General features: G+C 38.3%; 1 long non-coding RNA gene and 5 other non-coding genes across 12 annotated transcripts in view; all 6 read right to left on the bottom strand.

The window, feature by feature from the left end:
• Positions 1 to 20511, bottom strand: part of LOC115064393 — a 55436-nt gene that overhangs the window by 12781 nt on the left and 22144 nt on the right. For 3 of the 7 annotated variants that reach the window (XR_003844207.1, XR_003844213.1, XR_003844208.1), the window contains 6 exons: positions 19779 to 19858; positions 9972 to 10061; positions 5329 to 5404; positions 4542 to 4589; positions 2648 to 2730; positions 1316 to 2150 (listed from right to left, as the gene is read on the bottom strand). This is a non-coding gene — a long non-coding RNA (uncharacterized LOC115064393). The remainder of the gene's footprint in view (positions 1 to 1315; positions 2151 to 2647; positions 2731 to 4541; positions 4590 to 5328; positions 5405 to 9971; positions 10062 to 19778; positions 19859 to 20511) is intronic. The other 4 variants (XR_003844209.1, XR_003844210.1, XR_003844211.1 and 1 more) reach the window with 4 other exon arrangements.
• LOC115064430 lies at positions 1801 to 1874 on the bottom strand. Its single transcript, XR_003844281.1, has one exon. It is a non-coding gene; the product is annotated as a small nucleolar RNA SNORD113/SNORD114 family (small nucleolar RNA).
• LOC115064425 lies at positions 4142 to 4212 on the bottom strand. The gene has a single exon (XR_003844276.1). It is a non-coding gene; the product is annotated as a small nucleolar RNA SNORD113/SNORD114 family (small nucleolar RNA).
• LOC115064429 lies at positions 5074 to 5143 on the bottom strand. Its single transcript, XR_003844280.1, has one exon. It is a non-coding gene; the product is annotated as a small nucleolar RNA SNORD113/SNORD114 family (small nucleolar RNA).
• On the bottom strand, positions 6887 to 6957 carry LOC115064436. Its single transcript, XR_003844287.1, has one exon. It is a non-coding gene; the product is annotated as a small nucleolar RNA SNORD113/SNORD114 family (small nucleolar RNA).
• Positions 16239 to 16309, bottom strand: LOC115064433. Its single transcript, XR_003844284.1, has one exon. It is a non-coding gene; the product is annotated as a small nucleolar RNA SNORD113/SNORD114 family (small nucleolar RNA).

Here is a 20511-nt window from a genome sequence, read left to right as displayed (position 1 = left end):
TTTCCTGTCAACAAATAAAAGCACTGAATTTACTTGGAGGTTATTTCATCAATGACTCCATCAGCACAGTTCAGGTATGGAATATAGTAAAATTAATGAACACAAACATACATCTGGCATCTGTAACCAGAACACCAAGCATGAAGCACATAGGCTTTAAGACGTAAGAACAGCCCAGGAGTCATGGTCCATGATTCATATGCCACAGAGGTTATCACTTATCTAACATAAGCCCTAAGTTTTCATTAATCTTTACATTTATTTATTGAGATCCTTATTACTTTATACTAACTACATAAACATGATTTATAAAAGCTTTTAACTGATATTCTTAAATATGCCTTAGAGCTATCTAAAGGATCTTTGCTCATTTCATGTGCCATCATATCTTTCAGAATTTTATGAATAAATAAAATCTGTCACATGCTACATCTGTCATTAAACATGGGTGTCATCCTTGAGCTATTTGGAATTCATTTGTCAATAAGGAGAAGTGTTCATTGTAAGACAAAAACATCAACTGTATTTACACAGTCTAATCTGTCCTCTCTATTCTCAAGACCCAAGGCTAGTCAGAGGGACCATGACTAGGTAGGAAAGGTAAGACAGCTTGAGATATCAAATACAGATTAGGCACACAATTATATTCTTTCAAATAGTAATTATGTTGTTTTGTGGTAATTTTTCTGGGGAAGATAAATATGAGAACTGGTCTGCCAATGTAAGACATCACTCACTGCACACATATCTTGTCTACTTATTTAAAATTGACTTCTAAATTTGGATGTGTGTATTGTTCGTAATTTGAGCTTGCAATGCTCTATTTTGTTTGTTGTATTTTAGCTAAAAAAATGAAAACTTATGAATATAAAGATCAAAATAACATATTAAACCACTTCTGATATCTAGCTCACAGCTGTAGACTACCTGTGTTCTGGTGTGGACCAGAGACTCTCAGACCTACAGTTGCGATCGATAGATCATATGTCATCAGTGGTCATCACAGACCCAACACTGTCCCTTTCCGTTTCCCATACTCTGTATTGTATTGCCTAAGTATTCATCTTACTTGTAAAGTCTTCCTTGCAAATTCCTAGCACAATATCCTCATTTGTTGAATAACTAACAGATCTTGCTACCCGGCCTCTCTATCTTTTCTCTTAATTTTGACTATCCTTAACCCAGTGTTCATAGTCAGGTTGAGTTGAGCACAAGGTCTGAATAGGGCTGAAAGGAGCCTAGGCATGACTTTACCATGACAGGAGTGTCTTATTAAAGCCACTCAAATGGATAGGAGATTTTTGGTTTCACTTACTTCAGCTGCCGAACTCCATCCACATGGTGAGATGGCAACCACGGACCAGCCAGGCAACAAATCATGTGTCAGCACCCATCCAGGGAGGACAGAACAGCAAAGATAATAAAAAGATTGAAATTGTACATTTTCTTTAAAAATAAATTCAAGTATATAAAAAGAAAAAAATTTTGATAATCTTTCAAATTATGGCCTTGACCATCATAAAGACTTAAGCCATGAATTTTACTATATAAATCACCTTGGATAAAGGTTATATAAACCTTTGCGTAAGTCACTCTGAATAGATTTTTCTGTGTGTGCGTAAATATCATTGATGGTCAAATATTTATGTTTAGTATTGATCAATGCCTTAAATCCTTTCCGTATCTTGATTCTGTGATCTACTATGAAATGAAGAGAGTGCATGGCTAATATCTATTGTGTGCTGCACATGCCTGACTTGCAACCCCTGCATGGGAGGGTCACATGAGGCATCTTATGCTGTGGACCTCAGACCTCTAGTGACGTAGTCATCGTCCGTGACTTATAATCCCGAAACCTCGTCATCATTGGCCCGTGTTACACCTCTTCTCATCCAATTATACACGTTTGATGATCAACACAACTATTCATCACTAATTAAATGACAAAGAGTGGTTGCATTTTGTTTGTCAGATGACTGGCATTCTTGTCTCAATACATTGTCTACTCTATCATAAGATAGAGCATGCCATTGAGCAAAACAAGACAGAATAATTTGGAGTATTACTCACACGGGACTTGTGAGCACAGAGGGTAGGGATTGATGGTGTGAGCACAGACCCATGTTTAAAGCAGACTGGAGCCATTGGTTCTGTGGGATGAATAGAGAGGATAACTACCATCGTGAACCTCACATGAATATGTTTTGCATAAAAATTAATGTAGATACATATAAACCTGTGATAATAGCTATGAATTTTCTTTTATCAAAATAAGTCTTTGGATCTGCTTAATTTCAGTATGTGGCACCTTTCTCCCCAATTTTATAATAAAGCTTCAAAAATCAACATTGTCAACCTTGAACTACCCTAATCAATATTGATAGTTGCTGAAATTCCCTATATCCAATGATCTAAAAGGAGAGATAAAACATGCTCAATCCTTATGGTATTTAAGGACTGAAGTTTTTAAGGTTTTTAAGGGTTCCTTGATGAGCTATATACACTGATAGTTGGCCAAGCCCTTTTTCATTTCTTTATATATTTACTTACAGACTAACTGAACAATATAATCATAATAAATCAAGTTCATTCACTCAAAATTGAGTCACAAATATCTTATTACTGGTTATTTCAAAAATCCACGAACCTCAGTCTGGGTATCCCATGTCCACAATATAAAACGTTAGAACCTGTACCACTAAATAGTACATCAGCCATTGTAAGTCCATTCTGTGGGAAAACACAGGTTACAGGAATGAATGCTCTTTCTATAGTCATTTAAGTCTTACTAAATCCACTGTGACATTAGCATGAACTTGTATATTGGACATAACTCCAAAGTCTTAGTAAGACAGTGGAAGATAAATCAACTGTCACTTAAAAATTATTTATGTAATGAATGTTACATTATTTCACCATAAAATCTTTACTCTCTCTCTCTCTCTCCTCTCTCTCTCTCTCTCTCTCTCTCTCTCTCTCTCTCTCTCTCTCTCTCTCTCTCTCTCTCTCTCTCTGTGTGTGTGAGAGAGAGAGAGTATACTCAAGTTTATCTCCATATGTATGGAAGTCAGATGTCAACTTCATGTGTTTCTCAGGAGATGTGGCCTTTTTCAAGCTCAGGTGAATGACTATCAAGTCCCAAGGACACACCTGTGTCTTAGCCCACAGAAGTGGGGGCCAGTGAAAACAGAATGGAGATGTCTGGTTGCATATAGGATGCTTTGTTTCTGCAACTTTAAGGAAACACCGCAAAACTATTACTATAATGAGTCTAAGTAAATAGATGAAGTCACCATGGCAAAAGATGTGCCGCTCCTACACTCATGTAGGATGGCATTAACTCATGAAGGATGGCATTAACTATCGACTTGTCTCACAAGAAAAGGTCCTCAATGGACTGGACTCTGGCCTCATTAATTGAAATGATAATGTGCTTTTTCTATATTTATGATAGTGCCATTACTACTGTCCATTCACAGATATTGTAAAATATTAATAACAGATTATATGATTGATATAAAAACTAATGGAGTATATTACTATGTATGGTTTAGATATGTCTAAGGGAACATTGGTGATTCAGTGTGTCATCAGATCAATTTTCATCTTAAAGATATTAATTAAGCATGCCCAGAACAAACTGTTTCTGTCATTAATTGTGGGTATAATTATTGAGTAAGGCATAATTCATTTATCAGTAAGCAGAAGCAGTAAGAATCCAAGAACATGAACTATACTTGCAGAGCCTACTGTGCACCCAAAACCCTAGGCTAGCCATGGACTAATAGATTGGACTAAAAGATAGGATCGAAATAGATAGGTAATGCAGCTTGAAAAGATACACAGATATGAAAAGGAGAACAGATTATGAACATAATTAGGTTCTATACAATTATGATCCTTGTATTAGTTCTTTTTTATTTTAACCCTCGAGTTATATGAAGCTGTGATACATATATTCTTCTCTAGAAAATAAACAGGAGACCTGGTTCTTAACCAAACAAGAATTTTGGCCATCATTTTAAACAGCACACAAAATCCTCAGTACGGGTAGAATCAAAACATATGAACCTAAGGATTGTAACACACTACGTTACATCTGATATCCTTTATCACAGCTCCACACTACATGTGTTTGAGTGTGGACCTCAGACTCCCAGACCTGTAGTCATGATCCCAGATCATACCTCATCAGTGGCCATCACTGACCCAACACTGTCCTTTAAAGTCTCTCACAGTTTCTACTTTTATTTACAAATTACACACACACACACACACACACACACACACACACACACACACCCCAAATATAATATTTACATAATTCTTCATCACAGATGCTTGCACAAGATCCCGGCATATTGAAGTTATTCAACAGATTTTGTGCCACTCTGGCTCTCTGTTATTTCTCTTAATTTTGGGGATCCAAATATGGTATTTATGATCATGTTGAGATGACCTTACTGGAGCCTATGCCTGCCTTTGCCCAGACAGGAACATCTTATGATGGCCACCCAAACCAAGACTTTGACTCCACTTACATCAGTTTCCACACTTGTTAAACAGGGGGATGTGGCAGCATGGCCCGCCTAGCCAGGAAACAATGCGCAGCATCCATGCAGGTAGGACAAAACAGCAAAGAGAATAAAAAAATTGGTATTTCCAATTCTTTCTCTTTCATTACTTGTTACTTAAGATTTAAATTACTATGAAAGTTTCTTAAGAAATCAAATAACATTTCAAATGAAGGCCTTGACCCTCACTGGAGAGGAAGCCATTAATTATACCAAACATGTCAACTTGGATAAAGGTTATATAAACCTTCATGCCAATGATTTCTTAATAGACTTTCAGATTTTCCAAATGGATTAGTAGCATTTGTGGTCAAATATTTATTTTCATAATTAGTTGATGGCTCTAATAATTTATCTGCAAGTATATTTGTTTATATCATGATGCATTGATCACGATATAAGAAAATTATGAGAGTGCCTGACTCTTGTGCACAGTATATACTGCACATGTCTAAATTTCACCCTCTTTCCAAGAGGGGGACTTGAGACATCTTATGGTATGAACCTCAGAATCCAATATGTTGTCATCGTCTATGACTTATAATATAGACAAGGTCATCATTGGTCCATATTTGCATTTTTCTTCTCTAGTAATATATGCATGTGTGTTGATTAACACACTGATTCATTAATAATAAAAATGCCTAAGAATAGGAACATCCTAAGAACAATTTTATTTTGTTCTTCAGAATAATGCAATCCCTTGCTGGGATGCACTCAATCAGCAAACAGAATAATTTTGAATATTACTCACATGTCTTGGGATGTCATGGAAATACTGAGCATAACTGGAGAGCTTGTAAGCAAGACGAAAACTGCCACCAGTGGTTCTGAGGGGTGAGCACATCGAATGAAAATTGGATGAATGAACTTGTGTAAGTTCTTTAAAACTTTTTATGAAGATGTTTATAAATCTGTGGTAATAGCTATGTATTGTCATTAACCAAAATTTATGTGTTTGGGTATGATTTACTGGAGTGTATGAGGAGGTTTTTGCAACATCTTTCAAATAAAGTTTAAGAAATTAAGAATGTCTTCTTTTTTCCCCTCTGATACTAGAACAGAGACTGACAGTAAACTGGGAAGCCAGCAATTATGAGCAAAGAGGACTCAGAATGATAAACATCCATTCCTCCCTAACCTGACAACAATGGGTACTTGTGTATGCATTCTGAGGACAAAGCAGTACAAAAATGAAAATTAATTCTTCATTGTATAGATGGTCAGATAGGAAGCTCAAGTCTAAACTCAGATTTTTATAGCCAAAAAAACTCCGATTATTATAGCTCAAAAAAAAAAAAAAAAAATCGATGGGACTACGGAATAAGCTCACTGGCAAAGCCACTGAGATTACAATAAGTAATAACTTTTGTATAACTGCAGACTAGACATAAGCATGAACACCAAGATTGGTTCATGGGTCTGTCAAGAGTGAAATATTCTGACGGGACCTAGGCAAGGTATCTCCGCAGGTGCCTGTGCAATTAATATATATATATATATATATATATATATATATATATATATATATATGGTTGCAACTTCAAGGAACAAAACAAAGACTTTATAATATTGTATTATGTCTAAATAAATAAATAGTAGGAAAAAATAGGAAAAATGTGAGGGGCTCCGTTTATTAGGTTTCTCCAATTTAAGTGGTACTGTAACTATCCACTTCTATCATACTCAAAGGTCCTGCACCTTAGCTCGATTGAGATAGTAATGTCCTTTCTCATTTATGAGAATGCCATTACGACTGTGATTCCACAAAAATGGAACAATAGATTAATTCCAGATTACATTATAGGTTCAGTCATGGAAAGATTAACACATGTTTCTAATTATTTAAATTGAAGTGAGGGTCAGAATTGAAATACAGTGGAATGTGGAACAGAAACCATAATTGTTCATCTAGGGTGAGCTGTCAGCCTAGATCCATGTATAAGCCCTCTTCTACTCAGATTTTATTTACTTAATACTCATATTAAATAAATATTTTGCTCTTCCATTTAAAAAACATACAATATGTCAAAAGAACAAACATCTATCCAAATGTTCCTTGCCCCATGGCATCAGAGTTGATCAATACATTGCTAGAATGTCAAGTTTCATAATTACATTAGTAAAGATTCTTATTACACTACTCACATATTTGAAAGAGCAATGACCCATTTGTTAGTGTTCATTTATAGGGTTCTTGGGTGATTCACACACTGCGTTAGTGCACAGAAGCCCAAGAACACAGCCTGTGTTATTTTAGATAGCCAGACTAAGCTCATATCCCAAAGAGATAATAAATGGGATTTTTCACGATGGACCTCTGAGTGACAGGCTTAGTCAACGCCCTCCATTCAGACAGCCCAGGGTCCTCATCACTGATCCACATGAGCTACCTCTGACCTCTGCCGTTTTCTTTCAGAGACAGTTTTATTTACTGACCCATTCATAGACTCACTGGGGGCAATAGAATAAATATTCATGAAGTGAAAAGAACTAGCCAAGGACAATCTGTGTGCGTGGGGCTGAGGTGACCTTCCAGGTTCTTTCTTTTCTCATTGCTTAGCTCTCTCCCTGATTCTTTTTCCAGGGGCCTTCAGTGAACCATGGATGGATCAATTCGCATGCCTGCCTCAAAGCCGTCACATCTGTCTCTCCTCCCTCTTCCTGTGTGCAGCCTTCTCTGTGAAGAGCTGTCCAATAGCCCTTTGCAGAATAATAGAAACCTGATACTAACACAGTGCCACAAAGGCTCAGGTAGCTACTGAGTACTTGCAATGTGACCACTGCAACAGAGAAATTGAATTTTACAATTCACTTCACTGTAATTACTTTATATATAAGCAGCCATGTGTGCATGGTGGCAGCCATATTGGACATGCAGGCTCAGATTATTGAGTAGATAACTTTTAAGTAAACTGCAGTGCACAAATAAAATGGTCTGTGAGTAAAATATGCCACTTAGCTTCCTCGCAATTGTTTCATATTACATTTGTATCATTGGTTTGTAGACTTAAATAATCCAATGAACACTGCAAAGAAATCAGCCCTTACTGACAGGATTCTTTGATGATTATGGAGTCATAGAACATCTTACATGAAATGGCAAGAGCAAACTCCTCATCTCAGAGAGTAATTCAGTCTACTATAGTCTTCATTCTGTGGTGTCCAATCCCAAATTTTAAAACAATGAGCTACTTAGATCACTTTAAACAGCATTAGTTTAATTCTAAAATATTCATGAAGATAATTCCCATTTTTTTCATTGACCCAAGAATAGGCAACCTTTTCATTTGTCTAACTATGACTTTGAAATGATAAAATGAATCAAGTTCAATTCATCACTTAGAACAAGAATGGTCACGATTGTGCCTGCTGTCTATGGGTCTTACCACAGAAACAGAGGAATCCCTTTTAGAACTGACTAGTAAACTCCTCCAGAATGTATGACTGGCACACATTTATCAAAAAAAAAGTAAATCATAAAAATAGAAAATAAAATGAAACCTGAATTTTAAGACAAAATATTCTGGATGTGAAAGGAAGGGCAGAGACCAAGTATTGATTATGTAGCTCAGATTGGCCCTGAACTTGTGATCTAAAGCTAACTAAACACACACCCTCAGTGAGACTCAATGTTCTAAGAATTGGCAGTCTATGCTATGCTTCATGTTGCCCTGCACCGAACTTGTTCGATATTGACCCAGTTATAAATCTCATACCTTAACAATTTCTCATTGAAAAAAATGTCAGTCTATATCAACATGAACTGTGAACATCCCTGGTCCACATACCCAAGCTCTAGGCCCATTTCTTTCTTGGACAGAGGAGGCTACATTTAAAACATAAACCCCAGAGTTCCATAGGCTTTAACCACAGCATCTTTGATTCAGACACATTTCTGCTAATCCCACCATTGTATTTGTTCACTTTTCAAATTTTTAAACTAAAAAAAAAAAAATTAAATTAGCTTTGAGGTAGAATCTTGTTTATAGTTAAGGCTAGCCAAGAATTCATAGTAATCCTCCTGCCTCAGCTACCTAAGTATTAGGCTTACAAACTTCCACCATCATTCTAACCCTCAGTGGTGAATTCAAACGTGAAGCTACTCTTTTAGTCACTTTTAATAATAGCAACGTTAATGTGAACATGCAAGATAATGCGAATTAAGTTCTGTCCATATTTGTACACTCATTTGTTATGAAGTAACCCACAAATTAGCTTTAAAAAAGAACAGTTACATTTCTCAACTATTCTACTGGGGCGCATTTTAATTTCCAGATGAAAAGAAATGAGTGCAAGTCTGTGATAAACATTTATTTCAGGCTTCAAGCACGAACAGCACCCATGTTCCAAGGGCTAGGCATGGGTCTTTGAGGTTTTGTTAATTGGGCTATTCATTAAAAATATTTTATATTAGTATGTTTATTAAAATATGTTGTATTGTTATTAATGAATGTTCCTATTTATAGTAGTTTCACTGGTTTGACGTTATAAGAAATACATAACATGTATTTATGTAAGATTATTGGACCGTTTTAAAATAAATCATGCAATGAGCAACTCAGCACTGACCCAAAATAGCAGCATTGAGTGCTTAGCTAAGTCCTCTCAGAAAAATTAACAATAGTCTTTGCTTCATTAGCCCCTTTCACAACTCAAAAGAGGATGAGGTGGAGACTTTCTGCCTTTTATTAAAGTATTGATCGACAGACGAGTAACTGCACACACATGAACAATGGGAAAGCCAAAGGCAAAGTTCTCATAGACACAGTAGACCTCACAGTCACAGACCATATTTAATCAGGACACTGAATTGAGATACAGCATGCACACTCGTCATGGACCTGGAATTCTGTGCTTTTTGTTGGTCATACTAGTCTTGACTTATTCATTGATTCATTAATAATATAATCAATATCTATGAATTAAGAGAGGAACAATACTTGGAAATACAGATAAATCTTGACAGAGCATATCCCACAGAGCTAAAGTCTGCCCTTTCTGCTGTGAGCCTCAACATGACTGAATCCAAATCTGTGCATCCTGTCAACCATTGTCAATCACACAGCTTCTCTCACTATCTATATGAAGATGGCACAATGGACTACCATTTGATGAGAAGAGTCATTGCTTCATTATATTCTCCTCTCTGTGAGGGGACCAGGAACACAACACAATGGAGAAGTATCCAGATCTATTATGACCCAAATCATGTTAAAGCATTCTAGAAATGCTTGAAATACACTTTTCATCATAAGAAATTTGGTGGGGCTAACGTGGATCCCTCCTGATTATTAACTCACAAAATATTCTCATCACTGGTCAGCTCAAGGCCACTTTTGAATCTGTTCCTCATGAGGGTGCCCCCTCCCAGCAAGGATATGAAGTTTGACTTACATCAGTGTCTTGCCTCCTTCTCTAGCAGATCTTCTCTAGGCAAGATCTTCCCCAGAATGTAATCAGGAAGCCATACCAGCCACACTCATTCTGGGGAGTAAAAGGCAAACATTGAAATGAATTGGTGTCATTTAGTTTTGGGGGGAACTGCAGTTGGGGGGTGATCAATTAGCCCTAAGCTTTGGTTTGCGTTCCACTCGGAACACTTGGGAAGGCAGCAACTCCTTTTTATTTATTACCTAATGGGATCTAAGCAAGAACAGCACTTTATATTTATGAACCTGCATACGTTTTATTTTAAATAATGTAATGAACACCACTGAACCCAGCAGTAAGAAGAAGAAAAATAACTCTAATTATTAGGAACATCTGGTGTGTTTGTTACCAACATACATTAAGAGCAAGGTTGTCTTTTAGGTGGGACTTTGTGCAAAATTGGAGGTGACAGATTTACCATATGGTATAATCTCTGTTATGGCCTAAGCTTAATTTTCCTGGATGTGTGCTTATATGTGCACTTGAACATGCATGTGGTGTGTGTCACATGTGAGCATGACAACCGTGACCAACAGTCCTAAGAAGCTGACTGCCCAGCCCTTGTCTAACTCACACATTATCTGATGAGTTTAATTTCACATAGGATTATTTTTCTAGCAGAATTTGAAAATTTCCAGCTATCAAAGCAAGACTGTAAATTCCTAAGTGCAGGACTGGAAAGGTTCAGAAAATCTCTGGCTTCCTGTGCATGTCAGGAGTGTAAGGTTCCAATGCTCAATTGCTCAATTTAAAAAACAAACAAACAAACAAACAAACAAACTAACAAACAACTGCTTGAGAATGTGTCCGTTCATAGACTTCTGTAGATTTGAGTGCCCCGTTCTGGGCCAGCCCCCTAAGTGGAGCTGTTTGGTTTGCTATACCAGTGCTCAAGTGTGGCAAACTTATTTGCATTACCTGGTGGAGTGTGTGGAAGTCTCACTGTTGCTTTGTATGTAAGTGTCCTCCATTCATCCACTAGTTACAGAAATGTATCTCCTATTTCTTGGCACTGGGCAACTTGCTTCCTCATCAATCATCAGTTAACTTCTAAGACAGCTAAACACCTCGACTTAGAATCACAAAATTAATAACAACCCACATTGCATTAAATGCTTTAAAAAGTGCATGTATAACATCAGGTTCTTCCTTTTTGTCTTATTTTAAATCATTCATTTATATCCTGCATGCATGCATGTGTGTATGTAAGTGTGCGTGTATGTATATGTGTGTGTGAATCTGTGTCTGTGTGTCTGTGTGTATATGTGTGTGTGAGTCTGTGCTTGTTTCTGTGTCTGTGTGCGTATGTGTGTGTATGTGTGTCTATGTATGTGTCTATGTGTGAGTCTGTGTCTGTATGTCTGTGTGTGTATGTGTGTATGTGTGCACGTCTGTATGTATGTGTCTATGTGTGTGTGTGTGTGAGTCTGTGTGTGTGTGTGTGTGTGTGTGTGTGTGTGTCTGTATAGACAAGAGGACACACACCATGGAGAACTCTGCTGTTCTCTATGAGATTTCAGAGGTGGAATCTGGATCACCAAGCTTGCTTATGAGGGCCTTTCCAAGGCTTTTGTGAACCATTCCATCTGCCCTAATTTTAGGGGTTTGTTTGTTTTGTTTTGTTACTTTATTTTATTTGTTTCAAGGCTGACATTCTTTGCCAATTGTATCCTTTTTATCTTTTATTCATTAATATATTGTTTGTTTATGACTAATTTTATTACAGGAATGTGGGTTGTGCCATGAATCCACAAAGATCGGGCTTTGGGGACTCCTCTCTATAGGATGCAGACACCAGTTTGCAATAGTCCTCAGATTTCATAAGGGTTTAATCACTGTCCTCGGTCAGAAACCCCATGCTCCTCATCATTGGCCTATGCTGGGTGTTTGCGTCATTCATTGACTGATTGATTCATAATTAACAATACACAGTCCCTAAAACAAGATCTTTGGGTTGGGGCTATCTCTTCTCAGAATATTCAGACCACACTGCCTCCATCAGGGCGGATGCTCCAAGGCACATTAGCAACTTTGGTGTGGATCCAGTCCACATCTAATTTTTGTGTGGTTCACTTTTATTTAATCCATCTAGATGTCAAATACGGCTCCATCAAACATAATGAATGAAGCTCTTCTATCCCATCTTCCACCTCAGAAATCCGCATAGACTCATGAGCTAGCATTTATATGGGGCCTTCCCAAAGAACTACTATTGGGGAGCAGAGCTCAACCACAATGCAAAAAGGAACACTAAAGTTCTGGGGGCAAGTTAAATAACTACTTTTTTTCTTTTAAAATCATATCTACTAGGCCAATTTGGATTAAACATGATTTTGTAAGTTAACTGTTTTAGGTAGGTGACGATGACTAATTTGAAATTGATCAGCTAGCAGCCATAAACAAGGCTCCAGACAGAAACCAGGAACTCAGGGGCTTACCTACCCTCATCTATGCTCCTGACTCAGGACAATGGTTGCACAGTAAATAATTATATCAGGGGCCCTACATTCACCACAAGAGGGAAAAAAGATTTAGAATTTAGTGGGTCAAGCAGCACGATGTAATAATAAAGTTTAGAGTTAATATTCTGATTTTCAATGTGGTGAATGCCCAAGAGTAAGTTCTACAACATTTACAACCATCTGTCAAGCAGGTGGATAGTTAACAAATGGCTAGCTTATGTACTTTTGTTAATGATCAACAAACACCCAAGCAACTCTATTAACTATCGCTACTAATATACTCAATATGAAAGAGGGTTGCAGGCTCTAGCCGATGTTATGTGAAATTAACAAGCACACTTGCTTTTTGGTAGGCAATAACATGAGTTATCTTTGGCTCATTGCACTACCTTTTGCTCAAATAGGTGTGTCGTCACTATTTTATGTACTTACTTCCTATTTATGTATTAATACTCTTGAAATAACAGATTACATACTACTGAGCCAAAAATCCCAGGGGCAAGTTGGCTAAATTTTTTTAGACTTCTACTCAAAGATAATTTCTACAAAAAAATAGTGTCAGTCTCTCACTGAGGAAATGACCTCAGACTTTACCCAGTTGTTGCCAAAGACACGGCCACCAACAGGCATCAGACACACAGGTATGGCTGTCTATTCTTCAAAAACACTGTCTTGAGTTGGTGAAGCTACTCATAGATTTATAAGTCATGATTACTTTATCAGCAGCCCTTTTCTTGTAAAACGAATGGCTTGTGTTGTGTATCTCTGTGGGCCACGGGTTAGAGAATGGCTTCTTGTCAAGTCCTGTCTCATTATGGGTACCTGTCTTTCCCTTAAGTCTGATGGGAAGCTACACAGTAGGCTTGACAAGATTGCATGCACATGACAGAACTGACACTTGCTGTCCCCTACTGTACTTCTGCTATGAGGAGTCCAAAGTGAGCTGTTGGTTAGTGATGCTCTATGGGACAAACATGGCTGAGGGGCTACAAGGCAGCTAAAGGTGTGGAATGACCACCATCTGCTTAGGATGGTGGCATTGAATTAAACTAGGAACAACTATGTGAGACTAGTTACCAACATAAGACAAAAACTTAATGACCATGTACCCCTAAACAAAATGCAAAGAGTCCCAACTGTTGAGTAGATTTAACAACAACCTTTGTCTCATTATATTCCTTTGTAATAGTTGACCATTTTGTCCTCTTTTTTATTCATACTTTTGAAATCCACAGGCTAATTTTGTAAGAAAAGTAAAACCCTAGCTGAGAATAACTGTAGCTTGTTGGTCTCTGCTATGACCCACCTCTCTGCTAGTATAGAAATAAAGAAACCAAAGTATCCACACGTCTATCAGACACAACCCTACCAAGTGCTCCCTAAAGAAGAGATAGTTGTAAAAGGTCTCAGAGTCATACACGGATTTAATCACAATATCTTAGTTCAGATACCCCATGTTCTCATGTCTGACCCAGAAAAGCCTTCCTCCATCTCGCCTCTCGTGTGTGTATATGTGTGAGTATTCATTACTCCATAGGACACAAGACAATATCCCAGGGGCAAAAATCTCCCTTTACTAAAGGTGTACATCTTCCTTAACCAAGGAGCTCAGGGAAGACACCTTCACCAGCACCTAGAGCTCATCTCTGTCTGCGCTGACTGCTGCTCTAAGTGAATCTGCCCCTGTCTAAAGATGGAAGATACTGAAGCCAGCATCTTCTACCACCTGTGACACCCTCCTTATCAGCCAGGGCCACACTGATAGGCAAATCTTCAAATCAATGTGGTAGGAAATTAAAAACAACAGTAAACAGTTCTCACAATATCCTGGTTCAGATACCCTGTGGTACTCATCACCGGTCCAGACAAGCCTTCCTTCCTCCACATCTCCCTTCCACCCCTTCTCGGACCAAATCATTAGTCCATGGGACAGAACACAATGTTCCAGAGGCAAAATCTGCTTTACAGGATATTGCCATTTTTTAAAGATCATTGCTACTACATCAAATTAGATGAATCTTTTTTTTTTTAAATGGGACCAAGCACCTTCTCACCACCGGTCCACTCTTAAAGACCTTAATTTATTGTTTGAAAGCTGTATCCTTTTGAGCTACTACTAAACATTCATGAACAAAACAGCCCAAGGGAGACCATGAACCTGGTATCTCACTCCCAACATCCACTCTGTTCCTTATGTGTAGAGCTACCTGTATGGTTTTGTTTCTTAGAAAAACTCAGTAGGTCAGTTGTCTGTGAGCATTCTGTGGAAGAAAACTAGACTTAGCAAGATTTAGAAATTCAAAGAGAGCCTAGTTATGTTTCTTTTTAATGAAGCAGGGCTTCTCTGAGACAATGTAAAAGACACTGTAGGATCTATTACCCTATGAGCCCTGTCACTATTAAAAATATAGCAGCTATTCAAAATACCCCCTCATCCAGGTTCCTATAGGCTATGACTCTCTTTTATTGGGTCATCTCAGATAGTATTGGATAAATGGTCACCACTATTTAATGGTGTACGCTGACTGTACTCTCTGACATATACTTACATTCCTATGTATATCCTATGAAACCTGAATGCAAGGTACAAGTAGCTTTGGTAGACAGAAGAAATGAGAAGTTTCTTGATTAAAGAGAAGAAAGTTTCAGACAAGAGAAAAATGTTGGTACCTAGGAGGAAACTAGACAAAGAAAACAAATGAGAGCAAATGAAAAGAGAAAGAAAATAACAGAAAATAGAGGGGGGGGGGGGAATCAATAAAGACAAAAATACGAAGCCATCTCCAGCCTGTAGCATGGGTGAGCTAACTACAAGCCACAAGCCTTCACCTTCCCACCTCCTTAACCTTCTCCTCCTCTTCCCCTTCTTCCATGATCCCCGCCCCCTATTTCAAAGGATCACAAGTTCCCCTCCTCCCACCTCCCTTCCCCCTACTCATCCCAGAAGCCAACCCTGACAGGCTTTCCTTAGAAACCCATGGACTACTCTAGCCCAGGGAATGAGCTGGCTGCAGATTACCTCTCCTCCCCCTCTCTTTCAAATCCATGTCATCACAACTGATCCAACCACCAATGGCTCTCCTTCATTTTTCTCCATGCATCTGCACATTTTATTCCTTTATTCATATATTGATTTACTTTGAAAATACAAATTGAACCGAAGCATCTCCTAGAAAAACAACAAAACAAAACAAAAAACCCTGCTCCTTCCCCATTCAATCCCCATAACAATGGTGGCTGGTTCCCCTCACAGTGAAACTCAGAACTTCAGACCTGCTGACTTGTCCCAAGGCCTGTGTCTCAATCATCATTTGCTCACTCACAAACAACAATAAAACCAACAGACAGTAACAACCCCAACAATAACAAGTGAACACTACAACTATAACTGCCTCCTTCCAGTGAATGTCAGTGTCCCAGGGATGAACCTTAGCAACCCTGTGCCCACTAGATCACACTCCCTCCTTAGTAATGAAGATCAATGCCATTGGTGGCCTGTGCAAATGTCTAATGTTCCAATAACATTACTGAAAATGTGTTACTGAAGTTTATTCTTTGTACATATTTGTTTGGTGTGTGTGTGTGTGTGTGTGTGTGTGTGTGTGTGTGTGTGTATTTGCACACTCAGAGGCACTCATGGGGAGATCAGAAGACAACTGGGAGAGTCAGTTCTCTTCTTTCACCAAGTGGGTCCAGGGGATTGAACTTAGGAACTCAGGTTTCTCAGCAAGTGCCTTAAGGCACTGAGCCATCTCACCAGCTGCATCAAATGGACCTCGGAGAGACAGAGTCAATCAAAATCATTGATTCAGACAGCCCAGAATGCTCATCATTGGTCAGAGCATGGATTGTCTTTGGTTTAGTTTTGTATAAACTAAACTAACTTTGTGTATCAGGTCATGTATTGACTACTAGTAAAGTCCATAAACATGGAACATGAATCTGAAAACAAGCTCCTTACACTGTACTGACATGCATCTGATGGTTCACTTTGGGGAGAGCTCTTATAAAGGTTCTGAGCACAAGTGATAGCTTAGCTCCTTCACTTCAAGAAGTTTCTAACTAACTTAGCCTGAAAGTTAAGGATAGTCCATGAGAACTATCCTTAGAGCTAGGTAATTAACTTAGAGCTAGGTAACTAACTTAGAGGTAAGTAACTAACTTAAAGGTAACTAACTTAGAGCTAGGTAACTAACTTAGAGTCAGCCTTTAAGAGATTGCCGGTAGTGGGCCACACCTTGAAAAGTCCTGGGTTACCTCTATACACCTGGGATTACGGCCTTAGGGAGATGGTTTGTGTATTATACTACGGATGTGCCTAACTCTGCCCTGCATTGATCTCTCTAGGGAAATTAACTACCATGTCCCAAGGACACTCACTGAAGAAAGTTCTTGTGGCAAAGTTGTGGTCCCCATCAGCAGCCAGCCATGAACATGAACCTTGTAGGCAGATCACCCATGCATAGACAAACAAGCAACATCACCTGACTTCTCACCAGCAAACTGACAAGAGATCCCACACAGAAACTCCTGCGTTCTTACTTTGTGGAAACTGTGAGAAACAATGTGATTCATACTTTGAGTGATGACATCACTGAGTCACCACTCCAGCACATCGAGAGACTACAACAGTCACAGCTGATCCTCCTATTTCTCACATCCTTGACTTGGTAAATGTTTCAAATTTGGGATTTTATACTCCAACTTTTCTAATATTTCAGTAAGTACAGTGAACTATCTTAAAACTAGGTTCCAGAAAGAAACAAAGGTCATGCCCTATTCAACTCAGATTTAAAAACCTTTGTGACTTTTCAGGTTAGAAGAGATAAAACTGTGTCACCAGGAAGTGTCCTCCAGCCATAGCAAGGACATTAACAATGCCTTCTCCCTCAGACTGCATGTGCCTACCTCAGAGAGTGCATGGCCCAGATATTTACCATTGATAAAATGTGCAAATTGCTAATGACATCAAACAAATCCTAATACTGAAAAGCCCGGAGAACAAATAACCCCCCATGATTAGCAGACTTCAGCTCTGCAGAATCATAATAACCACAAACCCCGCACTGGTCTGACAAGCATTCTTTTCTTTTATTCATAGCCAGGCATCTATTCCCTTGGTGTAATTTAGGAATAAATAAGCTACCTACAGAATAAAGATAATGAGCCAGTCAGCTAATGTGTAAATTAGGGGACCTGAGATTGCTGTTGCAAGGTAGACCCTCAACAATGAACAGCGAGGTCCCTTGAAAAAGATAAATGAGATGAGGGTGTCTGTGGGTAGCAGCACAGACAGTCTTAATGGCTGCATTTATTTCTCTTCTGTGGGGTGGTAGATTTTAGTTTCTGTTGTATTAAAAATTAAAGAGTACATAAGTCATTACATAAGAAAGAGAGTTATTCGGGAGTCAATAATGGGAATGCAATAACAACCAAGTTAGGATTAGTCACCCAATCTTTCATGAGTCAGCCTATTAAAGGATTTAAGCCTGTGGGTTCCATTCTTTGTAGAGTGTGTGTTGTACTTCACAGAGCAAAAACACTTTCTATTCTTCACAGAGAGTATTGTACTTTACAGAGCGAGAATACCATGGTGGATGTAATTGTTGAGTAAAGATGAAAATGTTGGTTTCTACCTGAGTGGTTAAGGAACTTTTGTACTTATAAAGTTCCTTTCATGGGTGTAGGTGGTTTATCAGTAACTTATTTCTAAGGCATAAATAACCCACATATGAAGAAAATGAGAACATATACTCTAGGAATAGGCATAGAAATTAAAATTTCTGGTTAATACAACTCGTCAGTTAAAGATGGAAGGCTTTTATTTATCATTAATGAGTCTAAATTAATCAGATCTCTGGACTGGCACAAGGATTCAGAGGTTAAAGGCACTGAGAGATCCGCAACAACGAAGTTCTACTAAGGTATTACCACCACAGGAAGGAGAGGAAGAACTCCCGAAAACATGGTCCTTGGACCACCACGCATGCATGGTAGCATATATGCTTGGACTCACAATCATAATAAAAGGAAAATTTCCAGTGCACATTTCTGTTTCAAAAAACTTCCTTCCAACTGTCCCTGGATGTGCTACTTGTAAGTAATTAAATGATGAGGTCATTGACTCATTTATCTTTAGGGGTACAGTAAAAAAATCTGAGATAGTGAACCAAACCATTAGCTATGCGCAGAGACCTGGGGATCAGAGATACAATTGAATGTTGTCTTTGGTGGACGGAAATAGATTGATAATGCTTATTACCATGTGCACAGAAGTCATCCGTACTTGGCCTTCTTCCAATTAGACAATTATTCAAACAATCATTTTCATATAAATAATTTGTCTCTTGTCTAAATAAAACCAGCCGCCAACTGCCCAACACAATTCAAACAGTAACATCATGGTTCATGACCCAGGACAGTCCTTCAGGGGAATGGTCAAAAAGATTTGATCTATGTGGAGAATGAAGCTCAGTGGGTCAGAAAAGAACAACAACGAATAATAATATGTTTCTTTTCATTCTGTCTTTCCTTTTTAAAAATTGGCCATGTTTATTCATTCCTGAATCCCTCCCATTATAATACAAATCACAGATGTGGAGAGCTAAGACCAAGGTCTTTCAATATATCCACCTGTGTGAGAAGCATGGCATACCACAGGATGGTTTCTTGTTCTGACATACCTGTGAGTTCTTTAGTCCAAACTCTTTGTTTCACACATCTTAGAAAACTCGCTGCTCTATATACCTATTGATATACTTTCTCCAAGTGCTTGCTGCTTTATTCATTGATGTGATCAGATCTGGTCATTTCTCCCCAATATCTGTGTACGTTTTCCACATTTAAATCATTCAGGGCTCATATCTCCTGCCATCTCTATGTCTAACGTTTGCCCTCTTTTGGCCTTAAAGAAGGTGCCACGGATAAGCAAAGAGCCATGATCTACACAACTAAAATTAACAAGTGACTTTTGTCATTGCCCTCTACCCTTTCTCATCAAGAAATTAATAACCTCTAAGTGTTATCAGTGAAAAGGTACATACATAAATAAATCACATTCAATAACATATAGAATAGAATATTAAGCAACCCTGAAAAACCAATGAAAAACTACTTCTCTTCTTTTGGTGGATTTTTCATAGTGCTAAATTATATTAATTATCAGGCCTCAGTGTAATGATATTCCTATCTCTGCATAACACTGGCATTTGTAAGTTTTACTTATGAATTACTTTAGAAAAATGCAAGCAACACCCACTCGTGAGTCTACTTCCCAAGCCAAGAACATACACCCAAAGCTATTACTCACATAAAGCGCTTCTTCCCTTACCCACGCCGGTGAAAGCCAGGACCTTTGCCACGTCGGGATGAGTCAATCAAGCACAAACTCTCAAGAGAAAAAAGAGCCTACAGTTAGATTTAGCAGTGTGTCCTTATCTCACTACCACTGGGGTTCAAAGGACGGTTTCATACATGTCTATAAAATATTCTAACAATCCTCTGTTCCCATTACCCACATTCTTCCCACCCCAATACAAGTGTCCCTTCTGGTTTTGTTTTTTGTTTATTTGTTTGTTTTTGAAGATTCCACATATGAGAGAAAAAGCATGTCCGACATTATAGACAACATTCTCTCTGCTGACCACACTTGCTTCAATTCCACTACATACATATAAAATTGTTCATTTATGTAACTGGTCCTCTCTTCCTCCTACCACACCAAAAATGTATATGGGGGACACTTTAATACACCTATGTTTGTGTGTCTGTGTGTCTATTGATCTAACATGGCCTGGAGGTGCAACAGGTTTTATTGGTATAGCATAGGAGAACATAGCATTAAAAACAGTGACTAACAGCTATTGTTTCATATTGTGATGTCCTAACTGACCCATAGGTAACAATGAACATTTTCCTCACACATTCCTACAGGTGACACTGGGGGCCAAAAGCCAGAGGCCACACTGGCCTATATTTTTGTACCCCCCAAAAGCCGCCAATTATGTGTATTTCTAATAGACTTCAGTTTACGGTTGAATCAA

The sequence above is a fragment of the Mus pahari genome, chromosome 7 (genome assembly GCF_900095145.1).
Source record: "Mus pahari chromosome 7, PAHARI_EIJ_v1.1, whole genome shotgun sequence".
NCBI lineage: Eukaryota > Metazoa > Chordata > Mammalia > Rodentia > Muridae > Mus > Mus pahari.
This window is presented reverse-complemented; position numbering and strand designations above follow the sequence as displayed.